General features: G+C 42.9%; 1 protein-coding gene and 2 pseudogenes across 3 annotated transcripts in view; 1 reads left to right on the forward strand and 2 right to left on the reverse strand.

The window, feature by feature from the left end:
- HS6ST2 (heparan sulfate 6-O-sulfotransferase 2) overlaps positions 1–27509 on the reverse strand; it is a 382562-nt gene that overhangs the window by 156108 nt on the left and 198945 nt on the right. The gene's annotated exons all lie outside the window — the stretch shown is intronic.
- Positions 15307–15598, forward strand: LOC109438928 (translation machinery-associated protein 7; annotated as a pseudogene).
- On the reverse strand, positions 17211–17546 carry LOC109438934 (large ribosomal subunit protein eL42; annotated as a pseudogene).

A 27509-nucleotide genomic window follows, 5' to 3' on the forward strand; every position in this document is an offset into this window, starting at 1 on the left:
CCAGCATAACTGAAATCTACTGAACAACCCCCATCTCATTTCCTTAAGTCTACAATCACAGGCACCCAAAGAAACACCATGGGATTGTACTGGTGTGCCCCTGGCAGACATACTATCACAGAGAAGGGCTATTCAGGATTTGAGCTAGCAGAGTCCCAGGAAGTATCATGCCCAACAAGTAACAAAGAGCTCATTTGGATTTCCCATTTCTCCCCCTGGACTGGTTGGCTTTTTAATTCACGGAGGAAACAAGGGTCAACCTTTGTTACCTAACCCATCTGAGTCCTCAGTCATTCAAGAAACATTTATTGTCTACTTTGGGCCAGACTCTGTGCTATGCATGCCCCTGTGCATAAGGAGGACATGGTCCTTGTCCTCAAGGAGCTCACAGTCCAGGGAGAAAGATAGATATATAAACAATGGCATACAGTGTGATAAAGACTGTGCAGCTCAGTTTTAGAATCAGGGAAGGCTTCCTGGAGGAGGTGATAGCTAAAATAGGCAGACCCCTTCCTCCCATTGTGACATTTTGAGGACAAAACCCATGTCAAAGGAAGGTTTAGGTCAATAATAGGACTTCATCCACCTGACCCTCCTCTGTAACTAAGGAGGTTCATTGATTCTCTACTTACAAGGCGTATGGAATAGGCAACGACCTTCCTGGTAGGGAAATGTAACTAGAAAGAAACAAGGCAGTTTACCTGGCAAAGGGGAGAGGTAAGTAGGCTTGTCCCTCTCCTCCATTCCTTCCCCTATTGGCAGCAATTAAAGTGCTCGCCTGCCCCTCCTGGAGAAAACTCTGCTGCTCTTGCCTGCTTCTGAGAGAAATCAAAGCACGTGATAGGTGCACAAGGCACTAAGAGAAAGGACCCTGAGTTCTACTCCTGGCTCTGCCTCCATGAGCTATATGACCATGAACAAGTCCATTCTTCTCTCTAGGCCTTGGTTTTCCCATTTATACAAGTACAAGGAGGTGTTGGGCTCAGTGTTCACCAAGGCCCCTTCCAGTTCTGATGCTTTCAGGTTCTTTGCTTGCCCAAACTTATACAGGCATGGGGCAAAAACAACAATCCAGTAAGTCCGTACAGTTGCCTTTGCCGTCTGTTTGTTGATGCTGGGGACACCGGAGGATGCTGGTCTTTGAGTTTCCACACCCTCCAGATTGGAAGCTAGCATTCTGCTTCCCACTGGTGTAAGGAAATAGCAGGCTTGCAAGGTTTAGAAAATAAAACCACGTGAAAAGCACATCATTAGTTACAAAAGTCCTACATTATTTTCTCTAGTTTAATAAAAAATGGCTGACATTTTTTCAAAATAAAGCTTCTGCTCCTCTGCCACAATGCATGGGCCAGTCACACGCCCATGAATCAGACATCAAATATTTTCCTTCTTCCCCAACACAGCTTGCTCTGTGGGAACAAAGAGTTTAGTATCAATAATAGCATTAAAGGGGAACTATCCTGCAACATAGCTAAGCCGCAATTCTAACCTGCCAATCGAGGGGGGGGGGCGGGGGAGAAGCAATTCAAAATCCTATAGCCATTACTGTCTTACTTCTTTTCTTTTGAAGGACCCTTTGATTTCTTTCTTTCTTTTCATCTTCTTTGGCTTTTCAAGCCAACCCTGAACACTTTGTTGATACTCAGTTCATTAGGAGTTAGTTTCTTGTTAAGCCTTGCTCAGAAAAGGATCGCAAGTAATGGGACCAAAATAAATCTCAGATTTAACTCCCACAGAGCTGTCGACCTTGGCTGCCACCACCATTGCCACCATTTAAGGGAAGGTGGCTATATACCAATCTTTGGCGCCAAAGGAGGAGCCGTCCACAATTACACACACTTGCCCATCTACAAATGCTGACCAGGATGGGGCTGAATCCTAATGGATCACAGTTGGAAGAGCCTTTCTACAGCCAGAGGCTCTTTATTTAGTTCATTTCCTGAAAAACCACTGTCTATGGGAGGCCTCTCATCTCTTAACGAAGGTTCCCCAAATACACCAAATGTGTGCATACCTTTACTCACATACTTCTCCCCGCTTGGAATAGCTTTCCCATCTGCCCCAGCTCAAATATCATCTCCTGTGAACAGCCTTTCCTGACCCTCTCCCCTCCCAAGCTGAGGTAATCCTTCCTTCCTTTGGGTTCACATGGAATACTTTGTTCTTGCCGCTATCATGGTACTTATTACGTTACACTAGAGCCACTCGGTGACCTGCCTGTCATCCCTGAGAGACTGTGAGCTTCTTGAGGACAGGGGCTACAGCTGATATTATAACACTCAACCCTAGGCTCAGCCCATACAAAGTTTTGGAACTTGAACTGAATGGGGGGAGTAAATGCAATTTCCAGCAGTGAAGTCATAAAGGTCCTTTATGGCTATAAAATTCTGTGACTCTGAAAATGAAATGTTGCCCCACAGACATTGGTTTTAGGGCTTTGGGAGATACATATTCTGGCCTCATGAGACTGGTACAGAAATAACTATTCCCTTCTAAATGTTTAACACCAGATGTTTAGTTGCAATATTTGGCAATCGACCTCAAGCACTAGTTAGTTAAGGTGAACCAACTTGATGCATTTGTGCTAAGCACACAGATGACTGACAGCACTGAACTGTGGCATAGTGGGGGAGGGGGAAGAGCAAGGCAGCCTGGGTGCATTTATTTTAAACTGGGCAATTCACTTGTATGAAAGCAAATTGGAACACTTGACAGAGTCATTCAGCAGTATCAAAGATCTATAGTTACTGCAGCCTGGTGGGAGGGAGTGCCACCAGTTACAGTTGCTTGGCAGTAAATAAAATATCCCCTGGAACGAAGCATTTTAATTTGAAGTGATTTTATCAGGAGCAGCTGACAAACCTTTCAAGGAAACTGGCAGTGTTAAGAGGAACCTCTATAACAGGGGTGTCCAAACTGCGGCCCGCGGGCCAACTGCGGCCCACAATCCATTTTTTATTGGCCCGCAGCAAATTCCAAAAATATATTTAGTTTACTTAAATAAACCAGGTGAGGCAATATGTACTTCACCTCAAGTGAGTGGCCCGGCTGTTTGTGTATTTTACCGCATATGGCCCTTGGTAAAAAAAGTTGAAAAAAGTTTGGACACCCCTGCTCTATAACAACAGGAAAATGGCTTTGAAAAGAGTTAATGAAGTTTTAGCATGCAGCCCTGAACATGAGCTAGGCCCATTTGGACACTGGTCAGTGTGTTTCAGAAAGCAAGCAAATTAACCAGGGTGGAGAGCTTAGGAGGCCATACCCCTCAGGTCCCTTCTTAAAGTTTCCTGTGAAACACCAGGAGACAATAGCCTCTTCCCAATCTCTGGACGGGACAAGGTCCAATCTGGGCATGCGTACTTGTAACATTCTACCTCAATTTCAATGCCTGGAACAGGCCCTGGTAGGTGCTCAATAGATGTTGATTAGCCTGAATTTCTGGAGGAGGAGTTTTGGTTTTCTCTTTTTTAGAAAAGAAAGCTATCAATCACCAAAAAGAGCCAAAGAAAGCCTGCAAGCCACCTTGGCATGGCCGGTATCAAACCAACAGGAAATGGGGTAAAGAGTGAACAAGTAACCACAAACCACAAAAATCTATTTTTAAAACTAGGACAATACGTGGGCGGTACAGTAGTGCTGCTAGCTTTCTTTTGATCTACAGACATCTGTTCGGGGTTTCTTTGGCTCCCATACTTTATTTCCGTGGTGTATGGGCCGAGGGTTTGGAAATTGGGTAGAATAACTTGGATGTATAATATGTAGTTCCCCAAACAGGCACAATATGGTCTGCAGAAGAAGATGAAGCTCTCAAAGTGCTGTGATTTAAAAAGTACCCAGAAAAATTCCCATCCCCAAATTCCCTCCCAGCCCCCATTCTGAACCTGCAGCTGGTACCTAAAATTATACCGCTAACATATCAACATTTTGGCTTAAGTATTGCCTCACGTGTTTGCAGGCTTATTACATACATCTTGAATTTAAAAAAAAAAAAAAAAAGTTTATCTATCAACAATTACTTTATTTTATTATTTTTTACTTTATTGTTTATTATTAGTTTCAGGTGTACAAAACAACATAATGATTAGACATTTACACACCTCTCTCTTCAGATTGTATAAATCCTTCACCTTTTTTCTCAAATTTTTATTCAGTGAAGACAGAGTATATAATAAGCCACAAACACCAGGTTGCACGACATTTTGCTACTCAGCTCTTTGAAAGGATGGCAAACAGTCCAAGCAGGCTATGCAAGGAATGGTGAGTTGACCAGAAGATGATGAGGTCCAGGGCACAGACACTAATGTAAAAGAGGAAAGGAGGCAAATCACAGGTACATGGGTCCTTGTAGAGCAAGCCAAATGGATATTTCACAGGCCAAGGACTGGTTTTGGAAACACTCTACCTGGTTGATTTAATCCATGGTCTGGTCACCCACAGCTCAGCCCAACCTCTGGGTACAAAAATAAAGATCTGGGTAGAAGACAGCTGCCATTCTGGATCCACCCCATCCCCAAAGAACCCTTAGGAGCAGTGTGCCCCACAAGAGAGGGATGCTGTTTCCTGTGGCAACAGCTGCTTCAATCCCCCACTTTTCAATGAGGTCATCTAGGCTTCAGCTGCACAATCAAATAAAATTAAAGAGGAAGCTTCTTGAGTTATGATTGTTATTAAAACTAAACTCCATCAGCACATTCTCAGGATTGCACCTGGGAAGGCAGATGCATGATGCTGCCCGTTCTCCGGGCTGCCCCTGGCTCCTAGGGACCTGAATGCAAAGCCCAAACGGGAGTCACCACACATCCCAAATGCAAAGAATTCAATATGTGGCCTGACCAAACAGGGGAGAAAAGAGGGGCAAGCCCCACACTGCTCTCCTCTGGAAACCCCTTCTTGACCAAGCAGCCCTCCCTCCTTCTTGTGGGCCCAGAAGAGGAAGGACAAGAAACCTTGATCCTGCGGGATATCACCTTGGAAAACCATTATTTTTGGTGCTGTCTCTTCCAGGATGCTCCCAAGAACAAGATTTTGTTTGTGAGACATTTCTCATTTATTAATCAGCAACAAGGAAACACTCCTGCAAAACTGGCAGACCTCCTGCAACATGTCTCCAGAGTAAGTCCTGGGTCTGTACTCTGGTGGAAGCGCCCCTCACCCCAGCCCCAAGCTACAGAGTTTGGGTGATGATGGCTACCATGCATTAGGTACCTCTCCTGTGCCAGGCATTGGCTCCGTGTTCAAATTAGCTCCTTTAATCTTACAACAACTCTACTAGCATCTCCATTTTATAAATGAAGAAACTGAGGTTCTGTGGGGCTAGGTGACTTGCCCTGATGAGACAGTTAAGAAATTCTTGAGCTGGGATCCAAACCCAAATCTAGATTTCTTTTGCCAATGTTCTTTTACATGAAGCCAGATTTCTGAAGCCACTGTTCTTTTACATGAAGCCGGATGGATTTCTAGCATTCACTTTCTAGCACTTCCCCTGCTATAACCCCCAAGTGGCAGAGCTGTTATAAAAAACAAACACCAGATTCAGCTAGTTACTCCAAAGGGAATCACAGTGCCTGGCTTTGAAGGATCTTCTTACACAGATGACCATCAGAGATGAGATGGTACACTCTGAGTTAGTGTCACAGCCACCTACTCCCAGATTCCAATTCCCCCAAAACAAATCTTTCCACCAAACTCAAGTCAGAAACAGGAAAAGCTAAAATCAGCTCAACATTGTGCTTTCATTCATGCAGTTTCACCTGAGGGAATGAAGTGAAAGCAGTATCTTTATCCAGGTTTCTGCCACAGGCTGGCAGCCTCTCCACTTCTAGGAACAGGGTAGGGACTAGAGGGAAAGATGATGAAGAGAGCTATACCTATAACATTATGCCTTAAATAATGGGTATTTGTCCTCTCTTATCAGTACTGATGTGAGAAGAGGGAAAAGACGAACCACAGCAACATGAAGGACAAAACCTACTTTGGTCTTGTCAGTTTTCTGGGACAAAACACCAGGCTCCAGAGCTCTATCTGAGGGGCAGACCCAAACACCAAAGAGAGCCTACTCTTTATAAAGATGGCGTACCTTTGCAGGAATAAAGCAGCCTCAAGAGATGCTCTGGCTGGCTGGGCACAGAAGGGCAACTTTTCGTGGACTACACCGTTTCTGTGTCCTCTTCACAGGGCTGCACGGCTGCAACTTTGGAAGTGCACACTAAGCTTTTTCTAAAGCCATTCCTTCTCAGAAGCCATGGAGTGTAATTCAGCTTACTCTAAGGAGAAGTTTGTAGGGGAAAGAGTACTGTAATTTTATTTATATACAAATACATTGGTACTTCGGTTTTCAAACGTAATCCGTTCCGGAAGACCGTTCAAGTTCTGAAATGTTCAAAAACCGAGGTGTGGTTTCCCCATAGAAAGTAATGCAAAATGCATTAATCCGTTCCAGACCTTTAAAATCAATCCCTAAAACTACAAATTTAGCATGAATTTTACTTTCTAATGATACCATAGATCCATAAAATTTATGGCGTTCGTAAACCGAAATGTTCGTCAATGGAGACGTTCGAAAACCGAGGTACTACTGTAAAGCGAATGCAGATCAAGAGAGCAGTGTGTATGGTTCTATCCCAGGAAATCTAACACTACGATTTTGTTTTGCATTTAGAGAGTTGGGCAGGTCTACAGTGAGACAAGTGAGGCATTCACCTTGAGTGTAAAACTGTAAGACAGTCTTTTAAATAAATGTCTCTATTTTAGAATAGTTTCAGATTTACAGAAAAATTGTGACAATAGTACAGAAAATTCCTATTTCCTCCACACCTAGTTTCCGCCATTATTAACATCTTAGTAAGGTACTTTTCTCACAATTAATGAGCTAATATTGAGATGTTATAATATTATTAACTAAAGTCTATGCTTTCTTCAGATTTCTTTTCTGTTCCACGATCCCACATTACAGTTAGTTGTCCACGTCTCCTTAGGCTTCTCTTGGCTGTGATAGTTTCTCAAACTTTCCTGGGTGTTAATGACCTTGACAATTTTGAGGAATACTGGTCAGGTATATTGTAGTATATTCCTCTGTTGGATGTTTCCTGATGTTTTCCTCAAGATTACATGGGGATTATGGATTAATAGAAGACTGCAGAGGTAAAGTGTGATTCTCATCACACCATATCAAGGGAGATGGGGAAATTGACCTTAAAATGGTTCCCTGCCATGTGGAACTGAGCTAAAATGGTGGCCCCAGCAGAGAGAGAGGTCCCCAGACTAAGCTCCAGCCCACTTCCGCATAACCCCCTCCAAGCCACACCTTGAACCAGTCACCAGACGACACCTACCCCTTCCCCAACTCAAGGAAGTCCCCAACCCATAAAAACCTGCTCAAAACCTTGCTAGGGGCTCAGTCTTTTGGGAAGGATCCCGCTGAGCCTGCCAGCGTAATAAAACTGTGTTCTCCCTGATCTCTGCATGCCGCTTGGGTTCTTTCTGGTCTTGGATTCTGCAACAAGGGTACATATTATCATTATGATTTATGACTTCTGATGTTGTACTTGATCACCTGGGTGAGGTAGTGTTTATCACGTTCATCCACTGTAAGGTTACCCTCCTTTCCCTTTCCACACAGTACTCTTTGGAAGGAAGTCACTATTCATAGCTCGCATTTAAGGAGTGGAGAGTTACGCTCCATCTCCTTAAGGGAACAGTATCTACACAAATTATTTCTAATTGTTCTATGTGGAAGATTTGTCTCCTTACCCATTTGTTTCATCATTTATTTATATCAATATGGACTGAGAAATTTATATTATAATTTGGGTTACACTCCAACACTACTTTCTTTTGTTCCTCAAATTTTCCACCATTGGCCATTGGCGCTCTTTCAGTTGGTTCCTGTGCCACACCTTCATTGATGTTTTGTTTGTTTGTTTGTTTGTTTGCTTGTTTTAGCACTTCTTTACTTTGTGGCACTACAACATGCTCCAGGCTTATCTTATATATTGCTTGCCCCAGTACTAGAATCAGCCATATCTCCAAAGAGCCCTTGGAACCCTTTCTCTATCCCTCTTGCACCCTCCCAAATGCTCTTGCTGTCTTGTTCTCATACATGATTGTGATTTCGTTTTCTTTATCACTTTCTCATGTTCACTTTTTCCTCTTCATGTTGATCCCTCTCTTACATTCTTGTTCTCCCATTCCCTTTCACGTGTGTGTGTGTGTGTGTGTGTGTGTGTATGTCTTTTCAGAGCCAAAGAGTCATTTCCCTAAACACACAAAGTACCCCAGAGCAGAAGAACAGGAAAACATGAAAGGCATTTGTTTTTTTCCTCCATCCTCAACAAGGAAAATGCCATTGGGTCCAAGGCTCTCAAGGGTGATCTCAGAAAAACTCTTAAAACCCTTGGGGCAAAGGTGCTGTAAGGATACAGATGTACAGTCCAGCATTGTCTATTACAGATCAAGCAGGCACCCTCATTAGAAGCAATCAAAATTACCAAAGGGGAAAATCACTTCACATGGAGTGTCCCCTGGGAAGATCTAACAGCTGGGGCTATTTGAGACGAATTGTCTAACTCACCCTTAGGAACAGGATGCTGAGGCTGAGGGAGGAAGACGTTTTAATTCATCTCAAATATGTCACCAGCAAAAGAACTTTCCACAGTAGAAAGCCAACATCTCTGGGAAGCAGCCAGCAGAGAGGAGAGCCTTCTGTAGAGCTGCTAGAGGATTTCAGACACAAGCCTCAAGGATAGAATCACTGAATAAGCCTTTGATTTTGGGCACCAAGACAGGCTGGGAGGCTCACTTAATCACTTCCGGAAACTTGTCTCCGGGCCACTCTCTTCCAGGAAACAGAGTTGGAGCATGGTTTGTGGCACTTAGGCAAATGCTGGGTTGTATATGGGCACGGTAAGACTGCAGAATTGGGTGGGGAAATCCTGGACAGCAAAATGGGGAGGAAGGGAAGGGAGTCCCAGGTGGAGGTTGTCCTACTAGTCTCCTTCTCTCTATTTCTCCCTCTCCCTCTCACCCTCTCTACCTCTCTCCCCTTTTCCTTTCCTCCATAAGTGAAAAGTTAGCTAAAGGTCCAGTTTTAGGAAGGGTTGATTTAGGCAGTGCTTTGGTATTTTTATGATACTTCTAAAAGTCTTTTTGAGATAAACACATGCCAGGGGCCAAAATAAGACTTGTGCTGTTCAGAAACTTTCCCCTTTGTTTGAAATATTTGCCTTTTAAGAGAGATTTAAAAGTCTTTTGGGGGCACATTTATAGGAATCCATCTAACTGTAGCAACATAAAAAATCATCCAATTTCCAAAATGCAGTCTGATTTTTATTAAGCTCTTTGCTCCAGGAACAAACAGGACTAATTCAGTGGGAGCCACTAAACCTCCTACCCTGTAACTAGGAGACAAAATTCATTCTTCCCAAAATGAACAGACATGAGGAAACAAAATACCCCTGAGCATAAAACCTTCAGAAATTTCTATTTATTAAAATCCAGAGATAGGTTTTCAAGAACACTTTTCAAATTGAATCTCATGAATGAAGATAAAATGAAAACTGTTAAATTGGTCCTACAACTTCACTTAATGTATCTTCAATAAAAAGTAATGGCCACTTACTTAAAACTCTCTTAGTAAAGTAGAAACTATGCATAAACAGAAATGAATACTTACCTCGGGGTTACTCCTTTTCAACGTAACTTCCTGATAAAACTTTTGTGAAAACTCAGGTTATTCTGATCCTACCCCCTCCATATGACTCCTGAGAGCAGTGTTTTCCCAAGTTCACTTCCAAAGCTAATTACATTAGAGTCACCTGGAATTGCTTGCTCAAGAGTTGTTTCTCTGGTCCCACCATGACCCAACAGAGGAAGCACATTTAAATTATAGACCTCCCAATATATCTAGTTCTAAAATTAATATGACACACCCCATTCGCCTCCCATCAAAGCAAGGTGGCCAAAGTGTGTCAGCCTTTCCCACTCTCTTTTCTGGTCTTTTAAACTATGGCAAAGTTGCCCAAGTCAGGCACATGGTTTCCTAAGAAGAGGTTGCTTTTATAAAAGGTGATATGTGTCCACCAACGAATGAATGGATAACAAAATGTGACACACACACACACACACACACACACACACACACAATGGAATACTTTTCAGCCATTAAAAGGAAGAAAATCCTGCCTTTTGCGACAACATGGAAGGAACTTGAGGGCATTATGCTAAGTGAATTAAGTCAGACAGAGAAAAACAAATACTGCATGACTCACTTAGATGTGGAATCTAAGAAAACCAAACTCATAGCAATAGAGGCAGGAGATGAAGGGAGGGGTAATTGGGTGAAGGTGATCAAAAGGTAGAAACTTCCAGTTGTAAGATTAGTAAATTCTGGGGAATCTACCATACAGCATGGTGACTACAGTTAATACCGTATTATATACTTGAAGTTGCTAGGAGAGTAGATCTTAAAAACTCTCGAAACAAGGGAAAAGAAAATGTAACTGTAAGATGATGGATGTTAACTAAACTTATTGTGGTGATCATTTCACAATATATACAAATGCCAAATCATTATGTTGCACATCTTAAATGTATACAATGTTATATGTCAATTATAACTCAAACTGGAAATAAGATTTTTGTAAAAACAGCAACCAAAAAGGCCTGACTAGAAGCCCTGAACCCCACACAAACAAAACCTGCCTCAACATTGCCTAAGCCGAGAAGCTTGTCTAGGGAAAGCTCTGCCCTTTGGTTCCCTAGGACAGCAGAAGCCTTCTCAGACGAGCCCACACCCTCTCAAGGCAAACTGGCCCACATACAAGGCCTTCACATACATATGCCAAATCTGAGAGCATTTTCACCAATGCACCTTAACTGTGTGTCCTTCTTCCCACTTTTTGAGTACTGAGCCAGCTGGAGTTTCCTTCCCTTCTTTATCCTTTGCTGCAGCCTTATCAATCCTGTCCTCTCCTCACAGACTCGTAAAGTACGCCTATAAATTGTCCCACTGCAAAGAGGTACGCAGCCAGCTAGACCGCACCTGAGTGCTGAGCTAGACAGCACCCGAGTGTTGATGAACTAACTGGGATCCTCCACCTTGGATGGTGGGAAGAAATCAGCAGCTGTAGAAAAAACCAGAAACTTCAAAGGGTCGCATTTTCCCTGAGGGTTATCTAAAATTTCTCACTTGGAATGTGGCAGGATGGAAAGTAAAGCAAAGAGGCTGACCTGCTAACCTTTATCCTGGGCCTTCCCATAATTTGTTTACAGGGGATTTAGAAAATCTACCTCTCCCTTCACTCAAAGTTTCAAGCCCTTTTTCTCTCCACAAGACAAAGAAAATAATGTGAAATATGATAGACAAGCATCAAAGGGACAATTTCTGTGTTTGTCAGAGTGTGAGTATATCTTCTGATTTTTCATTCTCTTCTCTGGTAGTCAGTCCTATGATATTAGAATATATTTCTTCAATTTAGGAATTCATTTCTGATTGACTTTTGGAAAACTCTCACTATGTAGAATTCACCTTTCTGAACTCCTCAGATTTCTGCAATGACTAATGATTTCAAAGAAATCAATCTAAAAGCAAGTAACTTAGCTGATAGGATAGGAGTTGGGAGTAGGGAGCGATTGCTTAATGGGTAAGGGATTTTCTTTGGGGTGGTAAAAATGTTTTGAACTAGTGAGGATAATTTCACAAAATTGTGAGTGTACTAAATTCCATTTAATGATACAATTTGAAATGGTGAATTTTTACCATTTGTTATGTGAATTTCATCTCAAATCTAAAGAACAGAATAAGGTAGCAAGCATAACAGAAAGACACAAAGATACAGAGAAAAAAAGCAAATAATCTGATGATAGAGAAGTTTTGCTGAGTCCTAAGTAGCAAAGAAACAGAACCAAGCCAATACAAAGTCCTCAACAACAAAAACAGCGGCGATCACAATGCTTGGTGATAATAGCCAGTATTTATTGATTACTATGGGCTGAGCACTATGCTAAATTACGTGCCCTTTTTATCAAATCTTGACACAACAATCCTATCAGTTAAGTTCTCTTTATGAATCACTGAAGAAACTGGGGTTCAGAGATGTGATACACTCAAGATCATATAGCTAATAAGTAAAGACTTGGCTCCAAACTCATGGCTATCTGACTCCACAGTGCTTGCTCTTCACAGCTGACATCTCCTAAGTGAATATGTGACGTATGCACACAGGAGAAAAAGAGTTTTCTCTGCCCATAAAAACTGTTTCTTTAAACGAAAACTGAGCTCTATAGAGTGAGCACCTTGAAATGACACACACCACAAAAGGCAGAGTTAGGAAGACAGTAGCACTGGCAACCAAAAGCTGTAATGTGGGGTAGGGTGGGGCGAGAAAGGAAGGAAAATATATACCCGTAATGAAGGAAAGTTTTGGAAAGGAAAAAATGTGTCTGTGTGTGTGTGCAGGGAGGGAAGGTACAATAGCACGAGTATGAGAATGACAACTGTTTGAGTCAATGGAGCGGGGCAGGGGGGTTAGTAAATGCCCACTTTTCCACTTTGTTCTCAACACATATTAAGTCATTCACTCTTGAAGGCTGGACATCCCTCACTTGTAAGTGTGCTTGTCTGAGGGAAAAGGAAATTTGAGGCTCAGGGCAAAGGCACTGCCTTTTTAACAAAATGTTCCATATGTAACCAAAGGCAATAAAATAATAAAACATTGATAACTTACAAGACTTGCGATTACTCCATTTGGGGTGATGAGATTTGTATTCAGCTTAACTAAAAAGAGAGCACTGTTTCCTCGTATACAAGAAAAAAATCACTTTCTGTCTAAGAATCTTCTATCTTATACAAGGAATAAAGAAAAAAAATGACTTTTGCTTCTGCTTTGGAGCTGGGAAGCCTGCACATCCCTGGTTAATTGACCCTACAAACTTTCAGAAAGATGCAGGAAAAGAAGCAAAATTACCCTTTACCTATCTGAACGAAATCCACTAGATTAAAGCACTCCATAGGGAAAGTACATCTGTTCTCTTTGGTGCAGCTCCATCTCCAAACTCCCAGAATGAAAAGAACTTGTGATTCTTGGGGACTGAAAGGGGCCCTGGGAAATGAGTGCCAGGACATCAATAGGCTGTTGTGGGAAGGGAGAGGCTGACAATGGTATCCAACTGGGAGAGGAACCTCAGGAGTCCACTCAGGCAGGGGGCCAGACAGCACCAAGGTCTCCAGGGAAGCCAATCCTGGAAGTGGGCATAAAGTTCTTTAACCCTGAAAGTGTGGATCCCAAGCCCTGCCATTTCCCAGGCCAATCATTCTCTTACCAGCATCATCTCTACTTCCCTGTGGGTAGAAGCAGATAATGAAGTGCCTGTTCTGGCTCATGCTGTTGTTGTTGCTTCACAAAGGGAGTTTTTCTCTAATTGGTACACATGAGGAAAGTTATTGCATCTTCTGAACTATTAGGTAATATCGAAGCAAAATGGCTATAGACACTACCTTTGGAGACAATATATTCATAGCCACTTCCTACAAAATGACAGTGAACACAGAAATGCAGAGCGATTGTAGGGACAGAGCCAGGAGTGCTGTTTCCAGGTTCTCGGCATCACATGGAAAGGTGCTGGCTCAGGTAATAAATGGCCATCAACTGTGATTGGATGGCCATCAGCTGTGGTTAGTTGGCCGCCAGCTGTAACCAGTGAGCCATTGGCCACTAATATAACTGCTGTGGCTACGCTAGCAGAAAAATGGGGGCTAGCAACAAGATGGTGGCTGAGCTAGCAAGCACGGATTGCGGTTAGCACGGCGGATTGAAGCTAGCAAGTGAGGTAGGTTGGCAAAGACAAGTGGACTATGGAGCGGAACCAGAGACTCTGTATGCCACCCCACATGACACATGGCGCAGTGAGCAGGGTATGGTGTCGGCCAAAGCGCTACGAAGGGTGGTGGAGCAGTTTGTGCATATGAACACTCAATCTCAGGAAGACCAGGAGGAGAAGCTGCCGGAGAGCTGGACCCCTGTGAAGGGGTGGGAAGACATGGACGGTTCCCCAACCAGCATAGGCCGGAGAAAGGGAAGGTCCTTGCAGCCCTGTAGGCTGGGAAGTGCTTGCTGAGGTCCTCACCCCCAGGTTGGGGAGGACTTGGAGCCTTCGCCCTGAGGAGAGGGCACACATTGTGAGGCTAACACACAGCCCTGGGGAATGACTGTGGACTATGGGGAATGGGCTACATCCCTAATTTAATGGACCGCTTGACTGTTTGCTTGGGAACATACCACCATGTAGCAGAACTGGTGTATGTTTGCTTTTGTGTCTTGACCGGCTGCCATCGAAAATACGTAAGCACCTTGAGTGTGAGTGGCTGTTGATCCAGCACGGTACCCTGAGAGACCCAGAGAGAATGGCAGTGACCTGAGAGCCCTGGCTGAGCCCAGGAAGTCTGGCTGTGTCCAGAGAGAGTGCCAGTGCCCTGAGAACCCTGGCTGAGCCCAGGAAGTCTGGCTGTGCCCAGAGAGAGTGGCAGTGCCCTGAAAGGCCCTGGCTGTGCCTGGGGAGACTGGTGGTACCTTAAGAAGCCCAGGAAGTCTGGCTGTGCCCAGAAGGACTGGTGGTGCCCTGAGAACAACTGGCTGTGTCCAAAGAGTCTGGCTGTGTCCAGGATATTGCATTCACCTCCAGGCTCCTCGCACAGGGCCCCTCGCGGAAGTTGCTTGTCGTGTAGATTGTGAGGCAAGACCCTGTAGGGGTGGAGTGTGGGGACAGAGCCAGGAGTGCAGTTTCCAGGCTCTCGGCCTCACATAGAAAGGTGTTGGCTCAGGTAGTAAATGGCCATCAACTGTGATTGGATGGCCATCAGCTGTGGCTAGTTGGCCGTCAGCTGTAACCAGTGAGCCATTGGCCAGTAATATAACTGCTGTGGCTACGCTAGCAGAAAATGGGAGCTAGCAAGAAGATGGTAGCTGAGCTAGCAAGCACAGATTGCAGTTAGCATGGCGGATTGCACCTAGCAAGTGAGGTTGGTTGGCAGAGAGAAGTGGGTGGCAGGTTGCAGATAGTGTGGCTCCTGCTTCCTGTGTCTCCAACCCAGCCACCAGTGAGACTATAATGGTATGACTCCCCTATCAAGGCTCCGTAGGTGTTCCTTTTTGGCCTCACCATGTCCTGCGTTCTTATCTGGGGAGCGGGACTAGAGACCCAAGATGGGACCCCACTTAACACCCCGTGTGACAGCAATACATGCATTGCTCTTATAAAAGGAGGGTCTTGACACTTCCGGTGGAAGTGTCTGGGGAAGGGGTAGTAGGAGCCATGTTTAGCTATGAAGGTGGTAAGAAGCCCTTGAAGCAACCCAAGAAGCAGGGCCAAGAATATGGATGAGGAAGATAAGGCATTCAAGTAGAAGCAAAAAGAGGAGCAGAAAAAACTCAAGGAGATAAAAGCAAAGGCCGAGGGGAAGGGCCTCCTGGCCACAGATGGAATTAAGAAATCTGACAAAAAGTTAGCTGTTCCGTATGCCTGGGACAATGGTGATCCTGAATTCCATTCCTGTTTTAACATCTGGATTCCCTTCCCTACCATAACAACCTATTGCCACCTATAGCTAGAATGAAGTGTTGTCTTGCAGCCTGTTGTACATTTAAGAATAAAACTATTAGTAAAGTGTTTCCTGTATTTAAAAAAAAAAAAAAACTTTCGTAAAAAAAATTGCAATAATAAAAAGGCAGGTCGGAATCGTTTGCCAAAGCTCCATTAAAAATATCACTCATGGGGCAACTAGATGGCTGTTGGTTAGAGCACAAGGTCTGAACAAGGTTGCCAGTTCAATGCCCACATGGGATGGTGGGCTGTGCCCCCAGCAACTAAAGATTGAAAATGGTAACTGGGGGGCTGGCCAGGTGGCTCAGGCGGTTAGAGCTCCATGCTCCTAACTTCGAAGGCTGCCGGTTCGAATCCCAAATGGGCCAGTGAGCTCTCAACCACAAGGTTGCTGGTTCAATTCCTCGAGTCCCGCAAGGGATGGTGGGCTCCGCCCCCTGCAACTAAGATTGAACACGGCACCTTGAACTGAGCTGCCACTGAGCTCCCGGATGGCTCAGTTGGTTGGAGTGTGTCCTCTGAACCTTGTACAAGGTTGCCGGTTCGACTCCCGCAAGGGATGGTGGGCTGTGCCCCCTGCAACTAGAAAAAACGGCAATTGGACCTGGAGCTGAGCTGCGTCCTCCACAACTAAGACTGAAAGGACAACAACTTGAAGTTGAACGGCATCCTCCACAACTAAGATTGAAAGGACAACAACTTGACTTGGAAAAAAGGCCTGGAAGTACACGCTATTCCTCAATAAAGTCCTGTTCCCCTTCCCCAATAAAAAAAAAGAAAAGAAAAGAAAATGGTAACTGGACTTGGAGCTGAGCTGCGCCCTCCACAACTAGATTGAAGGACAACGACTTGGAGCTGATGGGCCCTGGAGAAACACTGTTCCCTAATATTCCCCAATAAAATTTTAAAAAATAAAAAAAATAAATATGTCACTCATTATATTACATATAAGTCCGCATCCTAGTTCCACCTCACCTTGAGAATGAACTATTATTGCTATAAAATAATAATTTATCATTATTATTCCACATTTTAAAGAAGCTCGTCTCTTTTTTTAAATTTATTGGGGTGACAATTTTTAGTAAAATTACATAGATTTCAGGTTTACAATTCTGTATTACATCACCTATAAATCCCATTGTGTGTGGGTTTTTTTTAAGGAGGGCGCAGGTCACCATGGCCCATGCAGGGATTGAACCAGCAACCTTAGTGCTACCAGCACTGCACTCTAACCAACTGAGTTAAATGGCCATGACAGAAGCTTGTCTCTTCTGAATAAAAGACATAACACCGTTTATCAGAAAAGTACTAGATAATCCATCTCATTCCACTTATTGTCTTTGCTTGAATTCAAAACCAAATTGAATGCTCAAGAGCAGTGGTCATTCTAATACTACTCGATTTTGAGCTTCCTGAGGACAGGGGCTATGTTTTATGAAGCTCTGTATTCTTAGTGGCAGACCCAGGACCCTGTTCAGAGCTCGTGAAACGTTTGAAATGACTTCCATTCCAAGTTCTTTGTGTGTGTGTGTGTGTGTGTGTGTGTGTGTGTGTGTATCACTGCATTAATTTTCATACAGGTATTTTTTTTAAAGCATCAACATTTTTCTCAAAAATAAGAATCCCAAAACTTAGAACTGGATCACTTGGCCCTTTCTCTTCTTATCTCCTCCCAGTTCAAAATGCTTGCATCTCTTAATGGCCAGCATCCTCTTGGATCTGCAGTTAGGCTCAACACATTCAAGCCTCAGCACAATCTTCTTTGTGGTTTTAGCCTTCTTCTGGAAAATCGACTTTGTATGCTCACCATAGCCATTCTGCTCTCGATCATAACGCCTCTTTCCCTGGGCATACAGGGAATCCTTGCCCTTCTTATACTGGGTCACTTTGTGAGGCTGATGCTTTCCACACTTCTTACAGAAAGTCCTTCAGGTTTTGGGCACATTGACCATCTTTACATTAGAGATGTCAACATGGTGAAAACGGGAAACTCAGCGTGCACGCTTCTCGCCTGGCTCCGCTCGCGCCTCCATTCCAAGTTCTTGATGGAAACATCTTTAACCTCTTCTTCTCCCTTGCCTTTCTTCTACAAAGTTTCAGATCTCTCTCTAAAGTCCAAATTATTTAATAGACAGTTTTTAAAGGAGTTCCCTCAGGATTACATCAAACTAAAAAGCTTTTTCACAGCAAAGGAAACCATCAATAAAACAAAAAGGGATCCTACTGAATGGGAAAAGATATTTGCCAATGATATATCTGATAAGGGGTTAATATCACAAATTTATAAAAAACTCACTCAACTCAACTCCAAAAAAACAAACAACCCAATTAAAAAATGGGCAGAGGACATGAAGAGACATTTTTCTAAAAAGGACATACAGATGGCAAACAGACATATGAAGAAATGCTCAACCTCACTAACCATCAGAGAAATGCAAATAAAAAACCACAATGAGATACCACCTCACCCCAGTCAAGATGGCTATCATCAATAAATCAACAAACAACAAGTGCTGGCATGGATGTGGAGAAAAGGGAACGCTGGTGCACTGTTGGTGGGAATGCAGATTGGTGCAGCCACTATGGAAAACAGTTTGGAGGTATCTCAAAAATCTGAAAATGGAACTACCTTATGATCCAGCAATCCCACTCCTAGGTATCTATCCGGAGAAATCCAAAACTCCAATTCAAAAATCTTTATGCACTCCTATGTTTATTGCAGCACTATACACAATAGCCAAGACATGGAAACAACCGAAATGCCCATCGGTAGATGACTGGATTAAGAAACTGTGGTACATTTATACAATGGAGTATTATGCAGCCATAAAGAAGAAAGAAATCTTACCATTTGCAACAACATGGATGGACCTAGAGAACATTATGTTAAGTGAAATAAGTCAGAAAGAGAAAGACAAATACCATATGATCTCACTTATATGCGGAATCTAAAGAAAAGAATAAGTGAATGAACTAATCAGAGACAGTTTTGGAAACATGGAGGAAAAACTGAGGGTTGCTAGAGGGGCGGGGGGGTGGGGATAAAGGGGAAGGTGAGAGGTTTAGAAAATAGTCGGTAACCACAAGATGTCCACGGGGTTTTGAAAATTAATTTGGGGAACGTACAGAGGGATAGTGGATGGGGGGAGGGGGGTTCACACAGTGTGAGGGATATAAATGATAAATGCCTAAGTTTTGCTTTGTCTTGTGCACCTGAAACTAATAAAAAAAAAGAATAAAAGGCGTTCCCTCAGGTTTGTTTTAGAAGTGGGGAATAAATAATACTAAATCTGAAACATTTTTGTACAATAACCTACAAATCTCATCTAAAAGGGAGAGTAGTACATATCCAAAGACAGGTGACAATGTTGCTGAGGACACAGACGGAAAGGACTGTGGAGATCAGAAAGAGGGCCCAGAGTGGCAAAGGCCAGAAAGGACACAGAAACGGGCCTGCGGACATATTGGTATCATATCAGCTCCTAGTGGCTATTTCTAGAATACTGGCTTAAAACAGTATTTCTCCTTGGTACCCTGTTGCTAACATAGTTCAGGAAGTAAAATCCACTCTTCTTCCTATTCTTAAACCTTTTGGAAAGGGTAGGGGGCAGGGAGTTGCCAGCAGCATACCATCATGGTTAAGAATATGGATTCTGAAGCCAGACTGACTGGGTTTGAGTCTTAACTCTGTGACTTACTATCACGTAACCGTAAGCAAGTTCTTAACTTCTCTGAGCTTCATTTTCCTCTTCTGTAAAATAAGGGTTACAATCATAATACTGGCCTCATTAGGTTGTTGTGAAGATTAAGTCAGAATTATGTAAAGTTCCTGAGCCATAATAAGAGCTCAATAAATGTGAGTTGCTATGCTTACTTGGTCTGTCAGCATTAGCTCTAGGCTTGAATAACTGAACAGCTTAGAATAGTAGAAAAAACCTTGGTCTACAAGCCATGATTTCAAGAGTAGGTTGTGGGACCAAGCGTCAGAGATTAAAGGTCATGACTGATCCTTCATTTGTAACATGATAAAAGCATATGCTCAATCTATGTCCCATGATTAAAGTATTAACAACCGAATGAGCTAATGCATGTGAAAGTACTTTGTGAAATGCACGCATTCTGTGCAAATGTAAGTGGTATTCTCACTAGGCATTCCAAGACAGAGGGAAACATATTTAGTGTGGGGAGCCATGGTTACAGCTAACTTTTTGTAAATCTTGTAATAATCTCCACTTACCAGATTTTTTCTTAATAACAAAAATGGGAGAATTCCTGGGAGAATTGGAGGAAGCAATGTGTCCCTTTTAAAGTTGGTCCTGTACTAGCAGCTTGTAAAATCTTTTGTAGGGGGGACCTTTGATCTTTTATGCCTGGTAATTGTCTCATTGTCACAGGGGCTACAACAGGGGCCTCAGGCTGTGGATCCAGCCCTGCAACTACACTTGGAGGAGAGCTTAATTGTAATATAGGCTTCTATTTTGATTGAGATTTTAATAAAGGCCTAGTCTGTTAAGCCTGGACTAATTGCATTTGAACAGAGAGGGAAGTGAGTGCAGCTTGTAATCTTTGCACCTCTGCTTCCAAGGGGGATCTTTACCCCGAGGATTCCATTGATCTCTAAAAGGAGTCTGGGGACTCCGAGGACAATTTCCTCCATCCACAGCAACTTTAAGCTCAATCAGCTGTCCCTGAATCTTTTTTAGCTGATCTGCAAAAGAAAGTGCAGTGCCTGCAGGTTGCTCATCTTCTAGAGTCATAGCCACCAAAGGAGAGTTTTTATCCCTATCATATTTGGCTGCTTCATCCTCTAATTTTTCCTGATCCTGAGGGTTTAAATCTTCCCAGTGCTCGACTGGAGATTCCTGACAAACAGGCTCTTTGTTAACTTTAAGAACTCCCTCTAACAACTTTGCGCCCCCTCCCTCCTTCTCTCTCTCTGCCGGAGAAGCGGCAGAAGCGGCAGATGGGAGAATTTCCTCGTTTTCAGCTTGTTTCACTTTCTCTAGCTTGCAGCCCTTTTGTTTAAGTCCATGGGCAGCATAATAATCTTGTAACTGTTTTTCCACCTTTCTTTTGCAATTTTTATAAAACTTGTCTAACTGTTCTCTGCTCACCCGACTGCCACGGGCGGTAAGCAACTTCTTAAGTCCTCTAACATACAGGTCCTTGCTGCTGGCGTGACCCATCCTTTTCCCTGACTCGGTCCTTCTTTCAAACAAAAAAAACAATCAGATGCCCGTCTGGCCGTGCCCCTCGCGGGACTAAATCTGTCTTGGCTAGAGGCGCTCCGGTATAACTCCCCGGACAGGTGGACTATAAAGCCCAGTCGCCGTTATGCCGTATGACAGAACCGGAACCGCAGATTGGGGCCCAAGCAAGCTCCGTGACACAAAGTCGTGGAACTATCAATGACTCACACATTCATTCGACCGAGGGGACAGTGCCTTACTCACCGCGCATCCACTGAAATAAGCTCTCTATGAGCCGGGCCCTTGCCACGCGGTGTTCCTCACTATTACCCCTATATTCAGGTCCCTGTTCGGGTGCCACTTGTGGCGAGCCAGCCGCCACGAGTCGAACGGTTCCTGAAAAGGGGAGTGGGAATGAAAAAAGACACTCACACAATTTGATGATGGCGATCGCGGACCTCAGTGATGCTGAAGCCACTAAGTTTATTCTGTCCCCAGAATTTATACATTCTGTGGACGTGCAGTTTAACAAGCACAAAATGCACGCATTCTGTGCAAATGTAAGTGGTATTCTCACTAGGCATTCCAAGACAGAGGGAAACATATTTAGCTCATAAATTCTTAAGTTTTAATCTTCTGGGGCTTTCCTGCTTTGGGTGCAAAGAAGTAGCACACAGTTCATGCCCCAAATGTCCTCTCTGCAAGCTCTGCTCTGCACTGCTCTTAAATCTCTCCAGGTCCCACCCTGTACAGAAGCTTTGAGATGGGCTTGCCACTTTTAAAGGATTTTGCCACCAAATCATCAATTTAGGAATCACCTTACATCTGTAACAGGTCTAAACTTGTTCATGGTGACCATGCTAGGGCCAGACATGGCTTAGAGCTGAATGTCATGGCTAATGGCTTAGCCCACAAGACTTGGAAGCTTCTTGTATCATCCTGCTGCCCAACTGGCAGATGAAGTGGTATGGAGAGTTGTCATCCATTACCAAATAGAAAGCACTTTATCCTGATAGAGATAGAACAATCAATCAGAGAAAATACATTTTCTTTGAACAGTTCTTAATCAGTGTGTGCCCTTCCAGATAGCATTTTGGTGTGGAATGTGAGCTGTGCAGGAGAAAATGTCACTTGGAATACCAACATAGATTTAATACGAGAAACATACTTCAGCATGTATCTTTGCTTCCTACCTTATTATAGACTCTGTGAGACAATTCTTATAGTTTGGTTACTTCACTCACTGGACCACTAGCATTTCAACATTAGAAAAGAATAGATTTTCAAAAAAAAGGAAAAGCACAATTCTATTTATGGAAAAATCTCCTGTATTCAGAGCTAAAATGGACCTAAAGATCTCCCAACTCAGTTTTCTCCTTTTATAAAGGGAACCGAAGCCACAAAAGGGCAAGTGACATGCCCAAAGTCACACAGACGGTCAATGGCAGAGCTAGAGTTTGAACCCAAGGAATACTAATCATTTTGGAATGGGACATAATACAGGAAACCAGCAATTAAAGGCATTTAACCATTGCCATTCTTGTAGAAACACTAAAAGAACAATGGTGTGTGCTCTCTGCTTCTTACTTAACATGATTGCTAACTCCCTTCAACACTGGCAGTCCAAGAGTTAACGAATTGACATTAGCATTGCATCTCTCAGGTACCAAATCCCTGTTCTATGAAGTGTAGGACCTGGAGTCACACATGTCTATAAACCCTCAAGCAGCCAGCTGAAAAGTAGAAAATTTAACCAGCCTCCTGTTTTATGTGTTCTGAAGGGAATTCTCCTTCCTTCTTTATCTGTTGTGTGCCCATGCAGAAATTCCCACAGGCCAAGTTGAGTCACCCCTATCCACCAAGTTAATGGATACTCACTCATAGGGATGGGACTTTTCTTCCTTCAAGAACCAAAGTATAATTTCAAGAAATATGATTATAAATTTTTTAAAACACAACAGTAATTGTGATGGATTTTGTGATGTCCCTCTCAATTCTACTTCTTGTGGACATTTCCTCCCAATCCTATGGTAACAGAAACAAGTCAGAGGAAACCCAACATCTAATTTTATTCTGTCACCTCTCACTTGCTCCACCCTAGAACAGTAAAGAGGTTCTGGTCTGGTATAACTCAGTTCAAGCTTCTTTCACTTCAAGAACTTTAGGTCAAAAAACCAAATGTGATTTGGAGTACTACTGAGTACTAAGCACTGTATGAAGTGGGAATGGGACTGTAGTATGCTTACAACAGTTCCCCTGTCCTAAAGGAGCTTCCAAAGTGGGAAGAAAGATGCAAACTTCTTACATAAAATGCCTTCTGTGGGAGGTACAAATGGAAGAGGTATAAAAGGAACAATTATTCCAGTTGAGAACAAGATCAGAAACACCTCAAGGACAAGAGATGATCATTGCTAAGCTTTAAAGGGAGATTCAGGGGTGGCCCGTTAGCTCAGTTGGTTAGAGTGCAGTGCTTTTAACAACAAGGTTACCTGTTTGATCCCCGCATGGGCCACTGTGAGCTGCGCCCTCCACAAGTAGATTGAAACAACTACTTAACTTGGAGCTGATGGATCCTGAAAAAACACCCTTAAAAAGAGTGCAGGGAAGAGGAGATTCAATTTAATTGGAGATACATGTGTGTTAATACAGGAACAATCTTCTTTTAATATTAGTTATTACTTTAGCAGAAAGCCATAACCTAGATTTAAAAATAATATTAGCTAATATTTATTGATCACTAACTGTAGGTTCAGCACTATACTAAGTATTTCACATTATCTCATGTAATCATCACAGCAACCTTTTATTGACTGGCAGGTATTGTTATTTGCTGAGGAAAACAGGACCCAAGGACTTCAAGCTAGTCAGCGGCATAGCCTGGATTTGAAGTCAGGCAGTCTGACTTCAGAGCCAAGCAATTTTCTAAAAGTGTGGCCCGCATACCTTACAATCACTTGAGGAGTTTGTTTAAAGCACAGATGCTGATCCACAGCCTAGAGTCAGGAACCAGAAACCCTATATGTGAGGCCCAGGAATCTATATTTTAAACAAGATTCCCAGGTGAAACTCATGCAAATGAAGTTTGAAAACCATAGCAGTATAGCATCCACTTGCACCAAGAAAGCTGGAATACTACTTACTACAAAACACATTGACAGAGGTCAATACTACTGGTAAATGAATTTTTTCATCAATAATTTACTAAGTCATTTAGATTATGTCCTGATGTGGTTGATATTATATCTAAGAAAAGAGGCACTAAAAAGCCGGCCATCTTGGATTTGAGGGGGGGGAAAAGAGTGATAAATGGATTCCAGACACTAGACAGGGAAGTGGATTGAATTGCAAAGGCAATGGATATGAAGGACAGTGTCAGAAGGTAGAATCCTGGGGCCCCAGCAGTCCAATGATGGCCCTGCACTGAATAGCCATTTGACCCAAAACAAAACACTCAGGGATTTTTTGGGGGATGGGAGGGTCGGCCCGGTGGCTCAGGTAGTTAAAGCTCCATGTTCCTAACTCCAAAGGCTGCCGGTTCGATTCCCACATGGGCCAGTGGGTTCTCAACCACAAGGTTGCCAGTTCAATTCCTCGAGTCCCGCAAGGGATGGTGGGCTCTGCCCCCTGCAACTAAGATTGAACACGGCACCTTGAGCTGAGCTGCCACTGAGCTCCCAAATGGCTCAGTTGGTTGGAGTGCATCCTCTCAACCACAAGATTGCCCGGTTTGACTCCCACAAGGGATGGTGGGCTACGCCCCCTGCAACTAGCAATGGCAACTGGACCTGGAGCTGAGCTGCGCCCTCCACAACTAAGACTGAAAGGACAACTTGAAGCTGAACAGCACCCTCCACCACTAAGATTGAAAGGACAACAACTTGACTTGGAAAAAAGTCCTGGAAATACACACTGTTCCCCAATAAAATCCTGTTCCCCTTCCCCAATTAAAAAAAAAAAAAAAAAAACACTCGAGTTTTCTAGGGCTCACTCCTCTCTTGGAAAAGAACGGTACATAGTATATGAAGTCTGGCAATTAAGTTTGCGAACTTGTTGCAACAATGTTGCTAACTTTTTTTGATATCAGAGGGAATATTCATTATGAATTTGTACCCACTGGACAAACAGTTAACAAAGTTTACTATTTGGAAGTGCTGAAAAGGTTACGTGAAAAAGTTAGACGAAAACGACCTGAGCTTCTCGCCAACAATTCATGGCTCTTGCATCATGACAATGCACCAGCTCACACGGCACTGTCTGTGAGGGAGTTTTTAGCCAGTAAACAAATAACTGTATTGCAACACCCTCCCTACTCACCTGATCTGGTCCCCAATGACTTCTTTCTTTATTCAAAGATAAAGGAAATATGGAAAGGAAGACATTTTTATGACATTCAGGACATCAAGGGTAATACAACGACAGCTCTGATGGCCATTCCAGAAAAAAAGTTCCAAAACTGCTTCTAAGGGTGGACTAGGCGCGGGTGTCAGTGGATAGCTTCCCAAGGGGAGTGCTTTGAAGGCGACCGTAGTGATATTCAACAATGAGGTAGGTAGCACTTTTTCTAGGATAAGTTCTCAAACTTGTCAGACCTCGTATGTAGCCCTAGAAACTAGAGCACTGTAGCAATCAAATATAGTGATATAGAGAATGTGCTAATGAACACTGTATCAATGACACCTTAGGGTTAGAGGTAGTGACCTAGGGATCTTGTCTTATTCGGAAGGACTGGGGTGTGGCCTTGGACTCTGCATTTCTCACAAGGTCTCACATGATGCCCGTGTGGTTGGTCAACAGACCACACTTTGAGTAGCAAGGGTCTATCCCATAGACCTTAATGGGCTATAAGCAACTCCTCTTTAACCATACTGGCTGGAAAATGAGCACATCTGAGCCAGTTAACATTCTGTGGTAATGTGGTTGTCATGTACATATCACCAATTCTCACATAATTTTAATAACATGAAATACACTCAATTCTGAAATGATACCTCATGTAATAAAGTCTTACTTCTATACTTCAGAAGATACATGTACCTTTATCAGGCACTTATCAGTGACCAGGTGAGGTACTTTTACATGGATTAGCATATTTCATTCTCTCAAAAACTCTATGCATTAAAAATTGTTTTATTACCATTTTAAAACTGAGAAGAATGAGGCTCTCAGAGGTTGAATAACTTGTCCTGCCCAGGGTCACACAGATGGAAAATGAGAGAGTCAGGACTGGAATTCAAATCAGGCCTTGAAGGCCTAATTACAAAGGCTTTCTACAGTAGTCAGTGCAAGATCAGCAGGTTCTAAACAAACAGAAAAGGCCAGGGACCAGGAATCTGGCCTCCCTCAAAGAGAACTCCAATGTAGGTATTGTCCCAGCCGACTTCAAGATGGCCAAGAACTTGTGTCTTCAAGGGGAAGTGATGCTGCTGCTAATGAAGCAGCCACTCCTCCCAACTGTCTTTCATAAGCCTCCATGCCAGGTATGGCTGCTCTTTGCTTTGCATACTTAATCTCATTTAATCCTCACTTCTCCCCTTTTTATTCTCACTTTTCAAATGATGAAACTAAACCACAGAGAGGTTAAACAACTTGCCCAAGATTATATGGTTATAAGCAGGAGAGCTGGGATTCGAAACTACTCATGACTAAACACAAAGCCTTTTTTTAAACCATGATGTTGGGGTATTTCTACTCAACTGAATAGACCCAGACAGGCTCTCCTGGAGACGGAATATCTTCCTTTTTATCCAGAAGGCTTTGGTAGTGACCCAAGGCATCCATGTCTACAGTGGGTTCCACTGGGTCAACCCTCAGGGTGAGTGGGACCTGCCTGGTAAAAGAGATGTCAAATACTTTATCAGACCCACCATACACATGGAACTTAGATTCTAGCTCACGGAAATAAATAATTTTAAAACTATAAAGAACACATACTGGTAAATTATATAAGGAAAATAAAAACAGACATAATCCTTACTATCCTGATCCTCACAAACATCTTGGGAAGTAAATATTGCTAACCCTATTTGACAGATGAAGAAAATGTGGATCAGTCATTCACTTGACCAACAACTGAACTAGGCATACCCAGAACTCTGTCACCAAAGCTGGAACTTCTTCCATAGGAGTGTACTGACCACCCAGAACAAGGCACAACACTTTAGCTTCCTTAACATGTTCAACCTCTCATTTTTCTCACTTTCATTACTCTTGCCCATTGGTGTGATTTATGTTTGTGTGGATCTTTATTCTAGAACACTCTAAGTTTTCTTCCTCAGAAGAAATGTTTGCACACATAAATCCAAGTCATGGGCTTCACTAAGTGCTTCTTAATATTTCACTTTGCATAAAAATTGTAGGCATAAACAACATTCAAATTTGCTTCTTTTACGTGACTTGATTAAAAGTCCTGAATAGTGTCTGTATGAATCATCAAACCTTGTGAAAGTTTTCTGTAATAGCGTTCACCCTTTGAATACTGTTGATCCATTGATTACATCAGTTCCAAAGATTGAATCAGTGAGGTAAAATTGGCAGACAGGAAGGTATTACCAGACACTAATTCTCTTACCTGAGGGTGAGCTCTATAAATGTGTAGCAATAGAATAGCTTTGCAATCTTCAGGAGAGTCTATGATGCTGAAATGAAAACCATCAGACAAAGAATACCTTTTTCCAATCGCAAATTACCCTGTGCTTTATGAGTAACAGGTAAACAAGTAACTTTTGA

Source organism: Rhinolophus sinicus, chromosome X (assembly GCF_036562045.2).
Source record: "Rhinolophus sinicus isolate RSC01 chromosome X, ASM3656204v1, whole genome shotgun sequence".
Classification (NCBI taxonomy): Eukaryota; Metazoa; Chordata; class Mammalia; order Chiroptera; family Rhinolophidae; genus Rhinolophus; species Rhinolophus sinicus.